At 38.0% G+C, this 18,396-nt stretch overlaps 1 protein-coding gene across 2 annotated transcripts in view; it reads left to right on the forward strand.

Moving 5' to 3' along the window:
• Window positions 1-328: 328 nt before the first annotated feature.
• Window positions 329-18,396, forward strand: part of ADGRL2 (adhesion G protein-coupled receptor L2) — a 314,635-nt gene continuing 296,567 nt past the window's right edge. For both annotated transcript variants that reach the window (XM_060400389.1, XM_060400447.1), the window contains exon 1: window positions 329-684. The gene's annotated coding sequence lies outside the window, so the exon portion shown is untranslated. The remainder of the gene's footprint in view (window positions 685-18,396) is intronic.

Here is an 18,396-nt window from a genome sequence, read left to right on the forward strand (position 1 = left end):
AATGTTCATTTTAATTATTGGAGGAATTCCAATTTTTTGTTTTGCGAGTGCTTGTTTTTAAAAAAGGTTAAAATATGCTAGTAATTCTCTATGCTTAAAGAAGCTATATTTTAAAGGAATGAATATTTTTAAAAAAATCTAGTTTTGCTAAATGGTTAGTTAGAAGAGGATAGTTTCTAAAGAGGAAACAAACAGAAAGCAGTAGAACTGCCTAGTCCTGCTCAGAGCAATCCAACCCTGAGTCAGCAAATAGGTATTTGCCAGTAGCAATGAGCATTGTGTACTACAATGACGGTGCTACTTAACTCGATACTGTTCCCACACCTCTGTTAGTCGGGTCCAGTGCGTGGGTAACTCATGAAGTCACTGGGTAGTTGAGCGAAATATTGAAAGCAATGAAGGTTATGAGGGTTTAGAGACAGGTGGAACTGGCTACATGTTCAAGCCATGCCCACTCTTAAAGTGTAATTGGCAATGAAATTCATGCCAATAGGATACCTGTCTGCATAGGAAATCGTGACAAGACAGAAAGGCAGACTTCGGATCACAACGATAGTTTTGTGACTGTGATCTCCCCACAGCCTCTTCAGGAAAAATACTCTTTTCTCACTTGTATGCCAGTTGGAATTTGAAGGGAGCTTGCTAACTGATGTTCTATGTGGACCCAGAAGTACTACAAATAAGGTAAGGGCAAATTATATCTCTTGTGATCACTAGAGATTATAAAGAGAGTTCCAACTCAATCTTCCCTTTCAAATGTAGATTACTGAGACAATCTTCTTGGCAGTGTATTTCAGGATCTTGAACTCAAAGGATAGAATAATTTGGTGCCTGCTCTGAAAAGAGACATTTGGCCCCTGTAATAGTCTGCACTTTTTCTGGCTAATAGGATACAGAGAAATGGGGAGATGGTGAGCTAAGGTTGAATGGTCTTGATTTCAGAAGAATGTGTCAAAGCAGATCATCTTCCAGGGCTCTACATGAAGATGATTTTCATAGCCACCTGTACTCAGAGATTTAAATTTATGAAAAGAGAATCATGATAATATCTTAATTGCTCTAAGGATGTCTTTTCAAAGAAATTGTCACAGAAACAGTTTCTTCAGAGGAACTGAGAACCAAAGGGAGATGGCTTTACTGTGGAAGAGCCAAGGAAAGCCTTCTTCCCTACAAGGTAATGTTTATGGAGCTCTTTAGCAAATAGTGGTCTCCATTGCAATACTTCTCTGTTTGATGAAGATTCAAAAAGTCTTAATCAAATCTAGCAGTTATTGCTGCTTCTTTCTCTCCTAATCTCCCTGATCCTGAATTATGAGATCCTTATCCATTAAAATAAAACAGCGTTTGTTAAAGCCTTTTCAAAATTAAGAACAAAACCATCAAAATAATTGTTTGCTAATATCAAATAAACAATTTTTTTAATTTGATGAATTGTTTGCAAGTGCTAATCAAGTGGGTGGAGTCATAAAAGGGAGGAAACAATATATGCAATTTGTTTGCATTACTATTTGAGATAATTACAAAGCAGACATTCAAAGCTATTTCTTAATCTTTATACAAGAAGTTGGAAAATAGGGAGGAAAGGAAAAGCAAAAGAACATGCAGCCATTGTCAGCTGAAATTTAAAATATTACCAAACTCACAATTGTCAAATATTAGCATTACTGAGAATGCCAGGGACAGAAGTGTCACATTGAATGAAGAGTGATAACTTCATAGGAAGGCAAAGCTGAGGATATGACCAGTTTGCAGTCACAGAGAAATCAGCTTTAATTAATTTGAGTGCCAGTTCTGTGTATAATTACACAGCATGAGAGTTTGCATGCAAATGCGGAAATGCTGATTGTTCAAATACTTGCACTTGCTCATTAATACACTGGGACTAAGCGGGGCTGGCAAGCAGACAGGGTACAGCACACACGGTGCCTGCAGGCTAATTTGTATTATACTGTAGTTAGCAAACAGATTTCAGATGTTTCTCCTTTCTTTAAATAATAAGCACAAATATATGTGCATCATTTTTATCTGCGACATACCTTGTTTTCCTCTTGATTAAAACAAAAGTGTTTGGGGCTTTAAAAAAAACTGTTGAGGGTGCACAAAGCATGGCAATAGCACCAATTAGATGTCAGTAACATTTATACCAGTTACAGGATATTTCTATTTGATGTTTTATGTAGTTATCCAAAATTGCCATTCTCCATAATTGGTGAGCCTATATTCAGAAAAGGTAAATTTATATATAAATTCCAAAGAGGAATAAAGCAATGGCCACATTGAATTACCTATTTGTCTATCAAGTCTAGTATCTTGTGTCTAGCAACATTGACCAGAGGTTTCAGGAGAAGGATTGGTTGAGAGAGTACCTAATCCTAAAATGTACTGACATGAGATTTTCCATTCCGACCCCTGAATCTCTTAGCAGAGATCAGTTTCAACCAAGTTCCCAGCTTCTTTGACAATACCCTAGGGAAAACATGATCCTTAATCACAACCAGAAGAAAGTATCTGATACTTTCTCCAGAAAACAGTACCAGAATATATGGAATTTACTAAGTCCCCCAAATTTGCTACTACTACCAATGCTACTAGTTCCTTGCCAATATATTTAATACATTTTTATACATTTCAATTCTACAGATATTTTTCAAGCTTCTATTTTTGTTAGATACTACAGAGCACAGGATATACTATGGTAAGCAAGATAGACAACAGACCCTGCATTTGCCATCTCCTTTCTCTCAGGAGTTGCATGAAGGAACCTAACACAGTTTCTCTGGGAAATACATGCTATTAGCAATGATCGTCTTGTAAAAACCCACATTGTAGAAACTGGAATCTGTGGCCTTCCACACACCCAGTTCTTCTACCTTATTTGGGAGACTAATTCCCTCTCTGACGTTTCTTCAACCCCATTCTTGTGCAAGATGAAAGGAGCTGCTTCTAGCCCCAGGTCTGAATGGAACCTGTAAAGGATATGTGAAACAGTCTATCAAGCAAGCTCCAAAGTTTTATAAGAACAGATTGAAAAAGAAGGCTGTCAATACTCTTCTCTGAAAGCCTGTAACCTGTACTTTCCCAAAGAGGAAATCTGGACACATCTTATAGATGATATAGGACAGATACTTCACACCATTTGTCTGAACAACAGCGTTTTCAATCAGTTCAGGAACAAGGACTAGAAAGCATGAGCTTCCCACCCTAAAATGTCTGTTCAAATATTCCACTGTCAAAGGCTTCCTACAGGTATGGGATATGTCTATGTACAAATGGGAAAGTGACAGGGAAAACACTCATACCTACCACCTAGACTCCCATTTCATTCTCAGAATGGTCATAACACTCTCACCCTACATATGAAAAATATGCATGAAAGAAGGAGAAAATCCAGGATGGTGAAAAGAACTCAAGGCTATCTTCCTCATGTAAGAACCCAGTAATGTGGAAAGACTGGTTTTCACAAGCTATGAATTCCAAGTACCCTGAGCTTGAACAATTTTTCCTTTTGATTCTGTCATAATTGGACATCCATGATCAGAAAACACAGACAAAAATGAAACAAAAATAAATTCCCCAAATATGCATGTATTAAGAAAATTCCACTTGCGTTGTATCAAAATATTTTTAAAATATTTTATATGCAGATATATTAGTGACTTTACCAGAAGAGCAAAAAGTCGGAAGAATTTACCTATAGGAAGCAACTTTCAGTGTGAGTTTGTGGTGACATATATGAAATGATGTGTATTCACAGATGATGCAAATAATTTCATGAAACAATCACAGGTAGGGAGCAAAGATAAGTGTATAGAGAAGAAATAAGAGGATTTCATCTGGAGAGAGAGAGTGTTCAGAAAACATGAGGAAACGCTAGCCACAGACTTGAAGAAAGCCTGTAACCCAGAAAAGCACAACACACCATACTGATTCAGAATAGACAGGTGTGCTGATTGTTGCAGAGTGAAACTCATAGGCTGACAGCAGCTAATGATTCAGCAATAATTAGGTCAACAAGAACCATCTCCAGAGATCTATGGGTGCTGGATACATATTTCAAGGGAATAAGAAAAATGAAAGTGTGAATAATTGGAAATAGGAAATGTGTGGAATCTTTATTCATAAAGTGAAGGAGAGGGGATGTCCCCGGTGGTCCATTGGTTAAGAATCTGCCTTCCAATGCAGGGGACTCAGATTTGATCCCTGGTCAGGGAACTAAGATCCCACATAGTTCAGGGCAACTATGCTCTCTGCTCTCAGACCACAAATACTGAATCTGAGTGCCACAACTAAGACCCAGCACAGCCAAACGATTTATTTTTCTTTTAAGTGAAGGGGAAGAAGTGAGGCAACAGTGGAGACTTTCTTTGTAGGAGAGAAAATAACTAGTGGAGGAGGAGCAGTCAGGGTTAAAGGGGAAGTGTGTCATTAATGGGGCAGAAGTTGGGGAGAGTACAGTTAGCTGTGCTAGCTTTAGAGATTTTAAAACACAGTACTCAAAGAAAGAAGAGGAAAAGAGGGTAGTGACAGAAAAAATCCGAGGGAGAAGTGAGGAAAGTCTTGAGAGTATGTGTCAGAAGCCCGTGATGTAGGGAGGATATTGGTGAAATCATTCCTTGAGAGGGTGTAGGAAAGGGTGGACATGACATGGACATAGAAATGACTTTATTTTACTAAATAAAGGTAGAGCAAATATAATTTACAATTTTAGATAAATAAATGAGGGACAATGGAGAAACAGAAAATTGTCACTATGAAAAATTCCCTAGACATTAACTGGTGCCAAAGTAAAGTGAGCAATGGGACTCGACTCATAATTATAAAACAGTCTATAAGTCTGCATTCTTCAATATCAGTACACCTGAAGCAGTTGTTTATGGTTTAGCACTCTGGCATTCTCCACTGAGATAGGAACTGTAGGGAGATAATGCACAGAAGAGCTTCAGTTCAGTTCAGTCACTCAGTCAAGTCCAACTTTTTGCAACCACGTGGACTGCAGCACACCAGGCTGCCCTGTCCATCACCAACTCCTGGAGTTTACTCAACTTCATGTCCATTGAGTCGGTGATGCCATCCAATCATCTCATCCTCTGTTGCCCCCTTCTCTTCCAGCCTTCAATCTTTCCCAGCATCAGGGTCTTATCAAATGAGTCAGTTCCTCACATCAGGTGGCCAAAGTATTGGAGCTTCAGCTTCAGAATCAGTCCTTGAGTTCAGTCCTCAGACCAGAATATTCAGGTCTGATTTCCTTTACGATGTTCTGGTTGGATCTCCATGCAGTCCAAAGGACTTTCAAGAGTCTTCTCCAACACCACAGTTCAAAAGCATCAATTCACAGTGCTCAGCTTTCTTATTAGTCCAACTCCCACATCCATACACGACTACTGGAAAAAGCATAGCTTAGACTAGATGGACTTTTGTGAGCAAAGTCATGTCTCTGCTTTCTAATATGCTGTCTAGGTTGGCCACTTTTCTTCCAAGGGGTAAGCGTCTTTCAATATCATGGCTGCAATCACCATCCACAGTGATTTTGGAGCCCAAAACAATACTGTCTGCCACTGTTTCCATTGTTTCCCCATCTATTTGCTGTGAAGTGATGGGACCAGATGACATGATGTTAGTTTTCTGAATGTTCAGTTTTAAGTCAAAATTTTCACTCTTCTCTTTCACTTTCATCAAGAGGTTCTTTAGTTCTTCGCTTTCTCCCATGGTGTCATCTGCATATCTGAACTTATTGATAATTCTTCTGGCAATCTTGATTTCAGCTGTGCTTCATCCAGCCCAGCATTTCTCATGATGTACTCTGCATATAAGTTAAATAAGCAGGGTGACAATATACAGCCTTAACGTACTCCTTTTCCAATTTGGAACCAGTCCGTTGTTCCATGTCCAGTAATAACTGTTTCTTCCTGCCCTGCATACAGATTTCTCAAGAGGCAGGTCAGTTGGCCTGATATTCCCATCTCTTGAAGAATTTTCCACAGTTGTTGTGATCCACACAGTCAAAGGCTTTGGCATAGTCAATAAAGCAGAAATTGATGTTTTATCAGAACTCTCTTGCTTTTTCAATGACTCAACAGATGTTGGCAATATGATCTCTGTTTCCTCTGCCTTTTCCAAAACCAGCTTGAACATCTGGAAGTTCATGGTTCACATATTGCTGAAGCCTGGCTTGGAGAATCTTGAGTATTACTTCGCTAGGGTGTGAGATGAGGGCAATTGTGCGGTAGTTTGAGCATTCTTTGGCATTGCCTTTCTTTGGGATTGGAATGAAAACTGACCTTTTCCAGTCCTGTGGCCACTGCTGAGTTTTCCAAATGTGCTGGCATATTGAGTGCAGCACTTTCTCAGCACCATCTTTTAGAATTTGAAACAACTCAACTGGAATTCCATCACCTCCACTAGTTTTGTTAGTAGTGATGCTTCCTAAGGCCCACTTGACTTTACATTCCAGGATGTCTGGCTCTAGGTGAATGATCACACCATCATCACTATCTGGGTCATAAAGATCTTTTTTGTATAGTTCTTCTGTGTATCCTTGCCACCTCTTCTTAATATCTTCTTCTTCTGTTAGATCCATACCATTTCTGTCTTTATTGAACTCATCTTTACATGAAATGTGCCCTTGGTATCTCTAATTTTCTTGAAGAGATCTCTAATATTTCCCATTCTATTGTTTTCCTTTATTTCTTTGCACTGATTGCTGAGGAAGGCTTTCTTATCTCTCCTTGCTATTCTTTGGAACTCTGAATTCAAATGAGTATATCTTTCTTTTTCTCCTTTGCCTTTCATGTCTCTTCTTTTCTCAGCTATTTGTAAAGCCTCCTCAGACAACCATTTTGCCTTTTTGCATTTCTTTTTCTTGGGGTTGGTCTTGAACCCTGCCTCCTCTAAAATGTCACAAACCTCTGTCAATAGTTCTTCAGGCACTCTGTATCAGATCTAATCCCTTGAATCTATTTCTCACTTCCACTGTATAATCATAAGGGATTTGATTTATGTCATACCTGAATGGTCTAGTGATTTTCCCTACTTTCTTCAATTTAAGTCTGAATTTGGCAATAAGTCTTTAGGTAAAACCATCCTCTGGGTTCCTCCCTCTTCTGCTCACCTGTGGCCATGCTGGTGACAGAAAATGTTATTTATTCAACAGAGGAGAAAGCTGTATAGAGCTGCCTAGGTTTCTTTGTCACAGTACTTCCCCCTACATAACCCAGATTCCTGTTGGCTCATACCCCTGGGTTAGGCACCAAAAACAGTGCAGCATTTCCTGAAAACCAGTGTGAAGTACAGTACCCATGTATCACTTGGCAAAGAAAGAGAACGTCCCAAAGGCCTAAATCTTTGCATAATATGTCTGGAATTACAATTAGCACTTTACAACAGGCGTATTCGTGGAATTACTTGGCTATTTCAGCTTCCCTGCCAGAAGACAGGTGGACATACTCACTATGTTCCTGCCAGTGGACAAAGTGCAACCCCTGAAAGCCACAGATCTGGGTGTGGTATAATAGGGACATTGTGCATTCTGAGATCCCTAAAGAGATTAGTGATTGTAGTATATGGATGTCAGAACCCCCAAAGACCAGGTAACACTCAGTAGGCAAAGGACAACACAAAGGTTGTCAAAACACTTCCAGTCTGCCACTTGCTCCCAATTGCTTCTCCAGTGTCCTTTTTGCTTGGGCCTCTTTCCCTGTTTTTTGCTTATCCTCCTCCCAAACTTTTCCAGGTCACAAATCTAAAGATCCTGTTGAAAAAGTAAAAGAGTTTGTAGCATGTAAAGATAGGAAACAGAAGGTTTTTAAACAAAGCAATAATATTCAAGGCAACTCAAAATCAAAGATTTCCTGAGGGTCTACTTTATGTCAATCACTGCAGTACCCATAGGGGATTTGAGAATAAATATGTGAAGTGCTTTGGGATTCCACAGTGGCTCCAATGGTAAATAATCCACCTGCAATGCAGGAGATCTAGCTTTGATCCCTGGATCATGAAGATCCCCTGGAGAAGGGAATAACAACCTACTCCAGTACTCTTGCCTATAGAATCCCATGGACAGAGGAGCCTGGTGTGCTACAGTCCATAGGGTCTCAAAGAATTGGACATGACTGAATGACTAAGCATGGATGAATGTGAAATGCTTTATTTATGGAGGTCCTCTTTAAGTGGGAACACAAACCTGTTAGCCTAGAATACTTGATGATATAGAGGCACCGATACAAGAGATATTTCTTCTGTAGGAAAAGAAGATTATTGGCAAAGCAAGTGGTTTAAGCAAAAGAATTTACCTGTGGAAATGCACATAAACATGAGCAAACTCTGTTTTAAAGAGATTTTTTTCTGGCAGCAATATATAAACTGGATGCAGAAAAGCCTAAAGAACATTTAGGAGACTGTTGGGACAGTGTATAGAAGAGAGAGGATAGAGAAGCAGATAAAAAAGGCAGAGATATCTCAGAGGAAGTACTGGCAGGGATTTGCCAATTATTGTGGAAAAAGGAAAGTTCTCGTATTTGACTTTGAGATTTCAAAACTTGGTGGTGATGTTTTAAAAATAGGAAGCATTAGGAGGAAATGAAATGTGAGAAGGAAGACATTGAATTCAATCTGGACATAATAAGCTTTTTGAGATCCCAGAGTCTATCATTGTAGAAAAGAGAAGAGTGCAGGCAGAAATCTGTATCCAGCACTCTGAGATGACAGGTCCTCAGAGAAATGTGTGGGGGTCATCTATGGGAAAGCCCCAAAGAGTATATGAAATTGTCAAGGAAGAGAGAGAATAAGAAGAGAGGAGGGCTGAGGAACAAACTTTTAAATCACATATATGAAAATCGTGCAGAGGAAGGAGACAAAATTGGTAGTCACACAGTTAAGAAACTGGGAATGTCCACAGAGAAAAAGGGTGGAGAGGTCTGTAAGAAGGGCTGGTCAGGAGACAAGGAAGAGACACAAACAAGGAAGAAGAATTATGAGAACGTTGGATGTCACAATTAATTAGTCATCAATGACCTTCGGGAAAGAGGTTTCATTAAAATGATGGGAAAAGAAATCATGTTACTAGGTGATAAGTTCTTATCAAATAAATCCAGTATATTTGAATATTGGAACTAAAGCAACACATTAAGCTTTCTAGGAGTTTATCCTTAAATTAGAAAAAGAGAAGATAAGGAAGAATGACTACTTCAAGAGTGAAACAAGTGGTACCTGTTCAACCTGGTTCGCTGCATCATTTTACCAAACCAGAGAGCTGTTGTAATTCTGGTTTCTCTCAAGCTCTTACTTCATGTTGTCAAGTGAAGGTGGGTGGCAGTTAATGGGGAAAAGGTTAATGATGTTCAAAGATGACTAAGGCTGTAAAAGACAATTGGGCTCTTCCTACAATTCATGATTAGGAATTAATAGAATCTCCCCCAAGAAAGTCATCCACCCACCCACTGTCTCTGGCCTATTTCATCTTTTTAACCACAGTTTACCATCATGGTCGTGTGTGAAAGCATCCTGTCTTATGTGACAAGCCCATTTGAAACGGTCCTGATAACCCTTCCTTCATGTAAGATATGTTCTTCAGCTACTGGTGATTTCTAAAGGCTACAGAATTCTCAGAAGAGCTTTGTTATTCATGTAGCAAATTCAGTAAAGTCAGTATCCCTACCTAATTATGCTTAGCATAAAAAATAGGCTAATCTAGAAAAACCCAAATGAATGTACATTTTTGCTTGGTTTTTGTTTTGATATATCCACATGTTGTAGTGCTCCATGTCTGGACCTACCCAAAGAAATCCGATAAAAAGTAGTGCCATGCTACCACTGAGTAGAAAATTATTTTTTGCCCTAATTGAATGCTTTCTTTTAATAAGCCCCACACAAATCCTCCCCAACTACATATTGATGCCTAAGTGTGCATATGAGGCGCAGTATCTAGACTGTTGGCAGAAAATATAATTGTATGTTTACCTAATAGGTAATCTCTGTATTACCAAAGAGTTATGTCTGGGGAATATAAATTATTTGTATACTGTATTAACATAACACTAAATTGCACATGGTTTGTGTTCTTCTTTTAAAAACACAAGTAGATACTTGATGTGTCTAGGATTTTTCCATATTTATTTTTAGTTGGAAGACTATCTCTGCCTCCTTTATAATTCTGCAGAATTTTTATTCATTGAAGTATGTATCTGTATATATAAACGCACATGCGCACATGCTCACAATTCACTCTCTCTCTTCTTCTCTCACTCTCTCAAACACTCAGGGAGGCACCTTCATAAACTTGCCCTGCATGGTTGTTGGTTTATCTGTCAAAGAAATTCATTACCAAGAGAATACCTTGCTTTATATGCTTACTAAATTTTTAAAAAATGTTTTTCATTATATTTATGCAAACGTAACTTGACTAGTTCATAATTTACCAAATGCAAGCATTTGTCAAGGTTATTTCCAATCACTCAGAAAAATGTGCCTTTGTGTATTTTGATTATTTAAAGCAATTTTGTTTCCATTATGCGTATGTGCAGCCAAAACAGCATGACTGTCTTGACTGAGGAAGTGGGAATGCTCTTAATTTTCATATGTGCATCTGCAGAAGAGCTTTTGATTGTTTAACCACTGCACAGATAGTGATGTGGCCATAAATGTTTTTGCACACATTTATTTTTCTTGGCACTTCAGAAGAGAAGGGTAATACAAAAAAATCCCATATGCTGCTATTTGCATTTAAAAGTATATATACTCAACTGTAAGCTGAGGAAATGTTTAATATTTTGAAGCCAATTAGGATACACTCAGAAATCTCTGTCTTGTGATCACATCTTATTTATATATTAACAAAACATCTGGATTTTTTTTCCCTTTGGGCTGTGGTCTGAATCTTTTCCCCTTGTGCAAACTTAATACCAAACTCTGAAGCTATCAGGGATCAAATAGTGTCATTCAAATTTGCTTACCTTGCCTTGAAGCGAACCAGCTTATTTGCTCATTAGATGAGTCTACTACTTTTCAAGGAGGCAGGAAAGGGAAATAAGAGCAATTCAAGGCATTAGAGACCACTCTCCTGAATATGGTGTCACCATATAACTGTGGAAGCAAGTTTCATTTAGTTTTTATGGGCTACTAGACTTCATTTAATCTAAAACGCTATCAATAATAAGATGCATCAACATTTTCTGTTCTACAAAGAAAATGCAAAACTCTGCCAATGAAACTATGATGTTTCATTATTTGAACAGTCTATCCCAATTTCAAGCAATGTTAAAATAGGGGAGAAATTGCAATTTACAGTGACTAAAATAGTGTACATAGAATAATTATAAAGGTTTAGCTCTAGGAGATAGTATGTTAACTACATCAACACAACTCAAAAGTGCTCTTTCCTTGGCAAGAGAAGATTTCTTATCTCTTTCATTCAGTGAGACTAAAAAAAAAATGTACTATGTATTTCGAACTGTTTCTACATTTTCTCATTCACGGAGTTATCAAGAGGGTATTCTCTCCTTTAAGAAACTGGCTTTATTATTTTTAGTTTTATTAAGGTATAATTGTCAAAAATGCAAGATATTTAAAGTGTGCAATGTGATGACTTGATACACATATACATTGTGAAAGGATTCCTCTCATCAAATCAATGCCCTGTCACCTCACATATGTACATTTGTTTATTTGTTTGTTTGTTTTGGTGAGAGCAGAGTTGACTTTGTGTTGAAAGAAACAAAACAGTGGTATAAAAAAGATTTTTTTTTTTTTTTGGAATTTTAGGCTTTAGAAATTTTTTTAAAAAAAACTTCTGACTTGATTCTTGTTTCTGTGAGACTTTAGGCTATAAATTAATCTAGCTGAGACTGCTTCCCAGTTACTCTGTTCCCTCAAGTCTGTTTTCTACCCATCTAAACTCCCCCTATATACTGCTCCAGGACCAGCAAGCATCCAAACTTTTGTTACAGGAAACTGAAACAGTGGTGGGTCCTAAATATTCCTTAAAACACTATGATAAAGCAATATGAGTGAAGTTGCTCAGTCATGTCAGGCTCTTTGCGACCCCATGGACTGGAGCCTACAAGACTCCTCCGTCCATGGAATTTTCCAGGCAAGAATACTGGAGTGGGTTGCCGTTTCCTTCTGCAGGGGATCTTCCTGAACCAGGGATCAAACCTGGGTCTCCCTCATTGCAGGCAGACACTTTACCATCTGAGCCACCTGACAAGCTAAAAAGCAATATAAGAAGCATTCAGTCAGTACTCGTAAAAATACCTTCAAAAGATATTAAAACTATCTTGTCCCAAACACACTATTGTAAAATCCATAATGTGATAAATCAACCAAGTAAATTCTTGTATTTCAATGTAAGAGAATAGGCTTTAAGAGAAATGACCTATTTCTCTGTCTACTTCCTTACCACCAATACCTAACCCAGTGCCTGACAAATATTATTTTCCCAATAGATGTTTCTTGAGTGACTTAATTAAGTGATTAATTATGAACAAAGTGTCCCTTTCCTTATCTCACTTGTGGAATTAGGCATTAGGAGGCAAGAAATAATGTTAGGGGGAAAATTAAATTGATTCCTGACTTATTGCATATAAAGATAGTTTCTATTATAGGGTAAGAGGCTTCAGGCACTATGGGCAGTATTCAGTTACTCATCAGCAACCCATCTAGTAAATAAATACGTACAAAACAGCCATTAAATACCAGGACTCTGAATACAAAGCTGAGTGGTGTGACCTTCTAGAGCAGTGGTTCTTAAACTGTTTGGTCTCAGGACTCTGTTCTGCTTTCAAATATTATTGAAGATTCCCCAAAGTGTTTGTTTATGTTAATTATATTTCTCCATATTTATCATATTAAAATTAAAATGCAAAAATGTTAAATATTTATTCAGCTAAAAATAGCGGTAATCCTTAGAGATTTAAAGCTTAAGGGAGCAGATAGATAAATGAACATGAATTTTCTGCAGTTTGTAATAAGTATAGTGATAGAGGAAAGCATAGGATCTTTTAGGAATATTTCCCAAAAGAGGATAAATATGAGAGGAACCCCAAAGGACACCTAGTTTTTGTTGTTTAGTTGAAGTCGTGCCTGACTTTTTTCCACCGCATGGGCTGTCCATGGGATTTTCCAGGCAAGAATACTGGCGTGTGTTGCCATTTCCTTCTCCAGGATATATTCCCAACCCTGGAATTAAACCTGTGGCTCCTGCCGCATCTCTTGCACTTCAGGTAGTTCTTTACTCCCGAGCCACTGAGAAAGTCCTAAGGACACCTAAGTGTCAGCTAAATAAAGAATGAAGCTTTTGGCTGATTTAATCCGGTGCCTTGGAATATTATTTCTGTTTTCACTTTATTAATGGTCTTTCTAAAGTCTAAAATGATCTTAAGCATATGGTTCCTATATGACAATTGGATTCCAAGAAGCATGTATGTCCAATCAAGTAAGGTCATTAATAAGCTATTACTACTCAAGGTTGAGTTACCATGGGAATTTGAAAGAAAGAACCTGGATAGTCGTATGATATTCTGTGTTGGACTGCACAGACATTTTTATGTGGTGAGCCAGATGTCATCTATTTTATGTGCTTTTGGGCTCTGTGTCCCAATAGAAATAAATTTAAGTCGGTCCTCATCAATGTGACCTGGCTAGATATCACTAACTATTTTAACTAACACTAAAGAATGTAAAATAACCGACATGGATTGAATTCCTAATATGTGACTTTGTGGACTTACAGACATTATTGCATTTAATTATCAAACAATTTGATGGATATTTATAGCATACCAATTTTTAAGACCAGGAGACAGAAGTTCAGAGAAATTAAGTAATATGCTAAAGGCCACAAAGTACAGAACTGACTTCTGAGCCTGATGTAATTAACTGAAAAGCCTCTGCTCTTCCTCATACTGCGATACTTGTAACCTGGGAGCAGGCAGAGATGGATCAGAAGGAAGATAAGCCCCAGAGCACACACTGCACATTGCCCTAAAGCACAGGTTTACCTTGATTGAGGATTCTTAAGATATTTAAAAATTCAAAACAAAAACAAACATATAATGAAATAAAAGGGAAGCTACTTGAATTTTTAAGAATCACATGTAGACTTTAAAAGAATTTACTCTCAGGAGGGGAGAATCTGGGATTTTCCCAGATTGTCCAAGAGTCAGAGTTCTTACTCTTCTGCCTTGACGGGACTTTTAAGATCCACTCTGAAACATTCATTCTTATCACAAACAGAACAATTTTTTTTCTAGTAACCAGACCAAAACACTGTCCAGGTAGTGTTCAAAGCAGTCTAAACATGCTAGTAAAGTGCTCATATTTCCTGACTGCTATGAGTACAAGTCAAATTTCTAAACATCTTCCACATATATGACATCAGTGAGTACCAGAAAAAAAAATGAAGTTAGAAGGAGAGAAGCAATTAACTTCACTAAACAACCACTAATGGAAGATGATAATGATGATTATGAGAATGAGTGTGATGAAAAGTATATTTTTTACCTATCTACTATGTGCTAAACATTATGCTTGAATTCATCTTGACTAAACCGTGTGACAATCTTATACAGAGATCTTATTACCCCCATTCATGTATGTACCCAGATGTAATACTATTGCATTCATGTTATTCCAACAAGTCTATGAGTTATTATTATTATCCATATGCTGCCGACAACAAAATTGGTCTCAGAGTGAATAAGTAATTGCCGAAGTTTACATAGTAAGTGATGATGGAAATATGTGCAGACCCCATGGGCTTGTCTGCAAAGCCTTAGATTTTTCCATGCCAGGCTGCCTTGATATTAGGTAGAAGACATTATATGGTTTTTGTCTATACTTGGATACCTTTGAGAGACAAAGGAACACTATTATCAATTGTGCTAGAGCAAGAGACGTAAATTGAGATTAACCCCAGACAACAAGAAATAAACGGTTACCTTATTATTAAAGACTGGGGCTATCTGATATCAAACTTTCCTAAGAATAAATGTATTTAAATATTTTTCCTTTAAAATATTTACTAATCATTTTATCTTAAGAAATTTTTATATTTTACAGGAAAAAAAACACCTTTTTTGTATATTTAACACTTGAGAAATAATTTTTGCTTAGAAAATGTACAAGGAGAGAGTCGAGTAAAAAAATATGTATCTTTTAAGTACATTTTTATACACAATGAAACAGTCAGGCATAAAACTCTAAAGGGGATAAAGAAGATTTAGAAAACTTGGATTCAGTATTAGAAGTTAATGAATGTGGCACTTTCTGTGTTCTGGATGGTAAAACACTGACTGAGGGGAGAAAATTCTGAGAAGTGTGTTGCATACCTGAATATTTTCCTATTTCATAAATAATCCTGTAGCAATAACTTGAGATGGTTTTATATAATTGTGGCAGGTAGCTACTCTGCCTTGATCCAAGTACAGGTTTGGGCATGTGTGTGTGTGTTTTTCCCCCCCTTTATAGTTGCTTCTACTCCAATGTCTCATAGGTGCAAGTCTTAATTTCTTTCCAGTAAAGAAGAATAGCTTATAATTGCTTTTGTTTCTTTTTTTTTTTTTTTTTGATGCAAAGGTTCTCCCATCCCAGTTTTTAACCTGCTTTGTTCAGTCTTTTTTATTCTGCTCTCATTTTTTTCCACCTCAGTAGATTTACATAAAGTTAAGTGACTTAGGATGTTTGTAGTATTATTTTTTTTTTTCTGCTTTTTGCTTTGGCTGCTGCTGATCATATCCAGATTTATTTTCTAGAGGAAACTATTCTAGTAAAATCTTTTTGTTGTTGTTGTTAGTAAAATAAGAACTATAAACTTTCTACCAAAGAGGCCACTCAAAAGTACAGATTTATTCACAAACAGATGAATTTTTCTTTTTTTAATTCTAAAAGCATACAGTACATATATTCTTGAATGATAAAATATGCACTAGCAGTGAACAAACATTTTATTCAGACATTAGGTCTAAACATGAGAAAGAGCAACAACTCAAAAGTACATTTTACCTCTATGAGATTTTGCTCCCTCTGTGTGTATATCTTGTACACTTTTGTGCTTAAAGTCTTTTAAATCATCCTTATGAATCTTTTCAGTTGGCTGGACATAAGAAAATAAGACTTTTCTCTTGAATGAGTATGAGTTATTACGTTAAGTGCTGAGTAAGAGTGTGCTGAGCACTTAATGCAATATGACATGCGTGGTACTCCCCACAAGTTTCCCTTCAAAAGCGTGAGACAGAGACAAATATAGATCTGCATACATGTCAAATTGCCAAGTGCTGGGGGAAATATCTGTTATCCCCTCTGCTTTCTCTTTCATTGTCTCTTTATGAGACAGAGGGCCCAGAACATAATGAGGAACAGAAGTCAAAAGAAGCAGAGTTCTTGGATCCACTGTGCACATTAGTATCACAATTAACAGTTGAGGTTCTGAGGCCAACCAGATCAAGGAGGCTTGGCAATTCTAAAGCTAAGGGTGTGTTTCTTCACTTCACTTGTGGCAACCAATGCCAGCACATCCAAAGCCCCAAAGCCTCATAGTTGCTCAAGGTACTGAAATAAATAATATCACTCATATGGTATAGAAAAAGCAGGGGAGGCACTCCAAGTCAAGATGTGGCTGCTGGTGTCCCAGCCAACAAGCTCCCTACCAGCTTAGTCCCCACCTGCAGTGGCCACTATCTGACCTGGAAGCACTGTGCCCCAGACATACTCCAGGGCTGACATGAGAGTGAGCCCTGAAGATGTTTCGAGTTGCTCATGGTTTTCAGGGTCCATTCTGTTACATTCCCTGATAGCTCAGTTGGTCAAGAATTCGCCTGCAATGCAGGATACTCTGGTTGGACTCCTGGGTCTGAAAGATCCCCTGGAGAAGGGATAGGCTACCCACTCCAGTATTCTTGGGCTTCCCTTGTGGCTCAGCTGGTAAAGAATCCACCTGCAATGCGTGAGACCTGGGTTCAATCCCTGGGTTGGGAAGATCCCCTGGAAAAGGGAACCACTACCCACTCCAGTAATTCTGGCCTGAAGAATTCCATGGACTGTATAGCCCATGGGGTCGCAAAGAGTCAGACACAACTGAGCGACTTTCACTTTCATATGAAAAGGGATGAGAGAAGAAAGAAGAAAGATGTTAATGATAAGAAAGGAAGACAGACAGACATATAGGCTGCTGCTACTGCTGCTAAGTCGCTTCAGTCATGTCTGACTCTGTGCGACCCCATAGACGGCAGCCCACCAGGCTGCTCCTCCATCCCTGGGATTCTCCAGGCAAGAACACTGGAGTGGGTTGCCATTTCCTTCTCCAATGCACGAAAGTGAAAAGTGAAAGTGAAGTCGCTCAGTCTTGTCTGACTCTTAGCGACCCCATGGACTGCAGCCCACCAGGCTCCTCCGTCCTTGTGATTTTCCAGGTAAGAGTACTGGAGCGGGGTGCCATTATCTTATACCAATGAACTTTACTCCTCATCTCTAACATAGTGTGTCAGATCTTAAAAGTTTATTTCTGGGCTTAAACAGTAGTCTTAAACAGAGTAGCTTTAAACAGTTTGTATTTCTGAATATGGCGAGCAGTTGGTAAAGGGAAGACCAAGGTCCCTGGTGAAAGAAAAATCTCTGTTGGGTCAATTCTGCTATAGACTTTGCATAACCCTTAACCATTTCCTTGATTGATGTATTTCCTTAGACTATTTGATAACTCTATCTTGTTATCTGTAAAAACGGTTGCAATAGTACCTGCTGCACAGTACTGTGAGTGCTGAACGAGTCCCTGTACCCAAAGCATCTAGCACAGGGTCTAACATGAGGGTGTGACTATTGTCTTTGAAAATATAATTATGTTCCTAGAAACTGCATTTTGTTACTGTTGTAATTGTATAACACCCTTGCTGAGGAATAACAAATTGAGGAACAACAAGCTGAGCAATCTCTATCTTCTCTACCCTAGATAGTCAGCATTTTTTGAGAAAAATCTCTTAGAGGGAAATTAAAGCAGTATAACCAACTGTGATTTGTCTAGGTCAGACTAAAAGGTGCACTCTGTCATCACCAGCAACAGAATCAGAATCTAAGACCTAGATTAAGCCAGGTTAAAAATCAACAAAAGGGTGCACGTAAGAATAAAATCACAAAAAGTCAGTGTATGGGTGTGGGAGTGAGCAAAATGAGTGAAGAGGGTCAAAAGGGAGAAACCTCCAGGTGTGAAATAAATGTTATGGAAACATAATGGACAGCATGGTGACTATGGTTAATAATACTTTAAAGTTGCTAAGAGTAAATCTTAAAACTTCTCATCTCAAGAAACAAAATTCCATAACTATGTATGGTGACAAATTGTGATTATTTCATGCTATATACAAATATAGAATCACTATGTTGTATACGTGAAACTATTTTAATGTTATATTTCAA

This window comes from Ovis aries, chromosome 1 (assembly GCF_016772045.2).
Source record: "Ovis aries strain OAR_USU_Benz2616 breed Rambouillet chromosome 1, ARS-UI_Ramb_v3.0, whole genome shotgun sequence".
Lineage (NCBI taxonomy): Eukaryota > Metazoa > Chordata > Mammalia > Artiodactyla > Bovidae > Ovis > Ovis aries.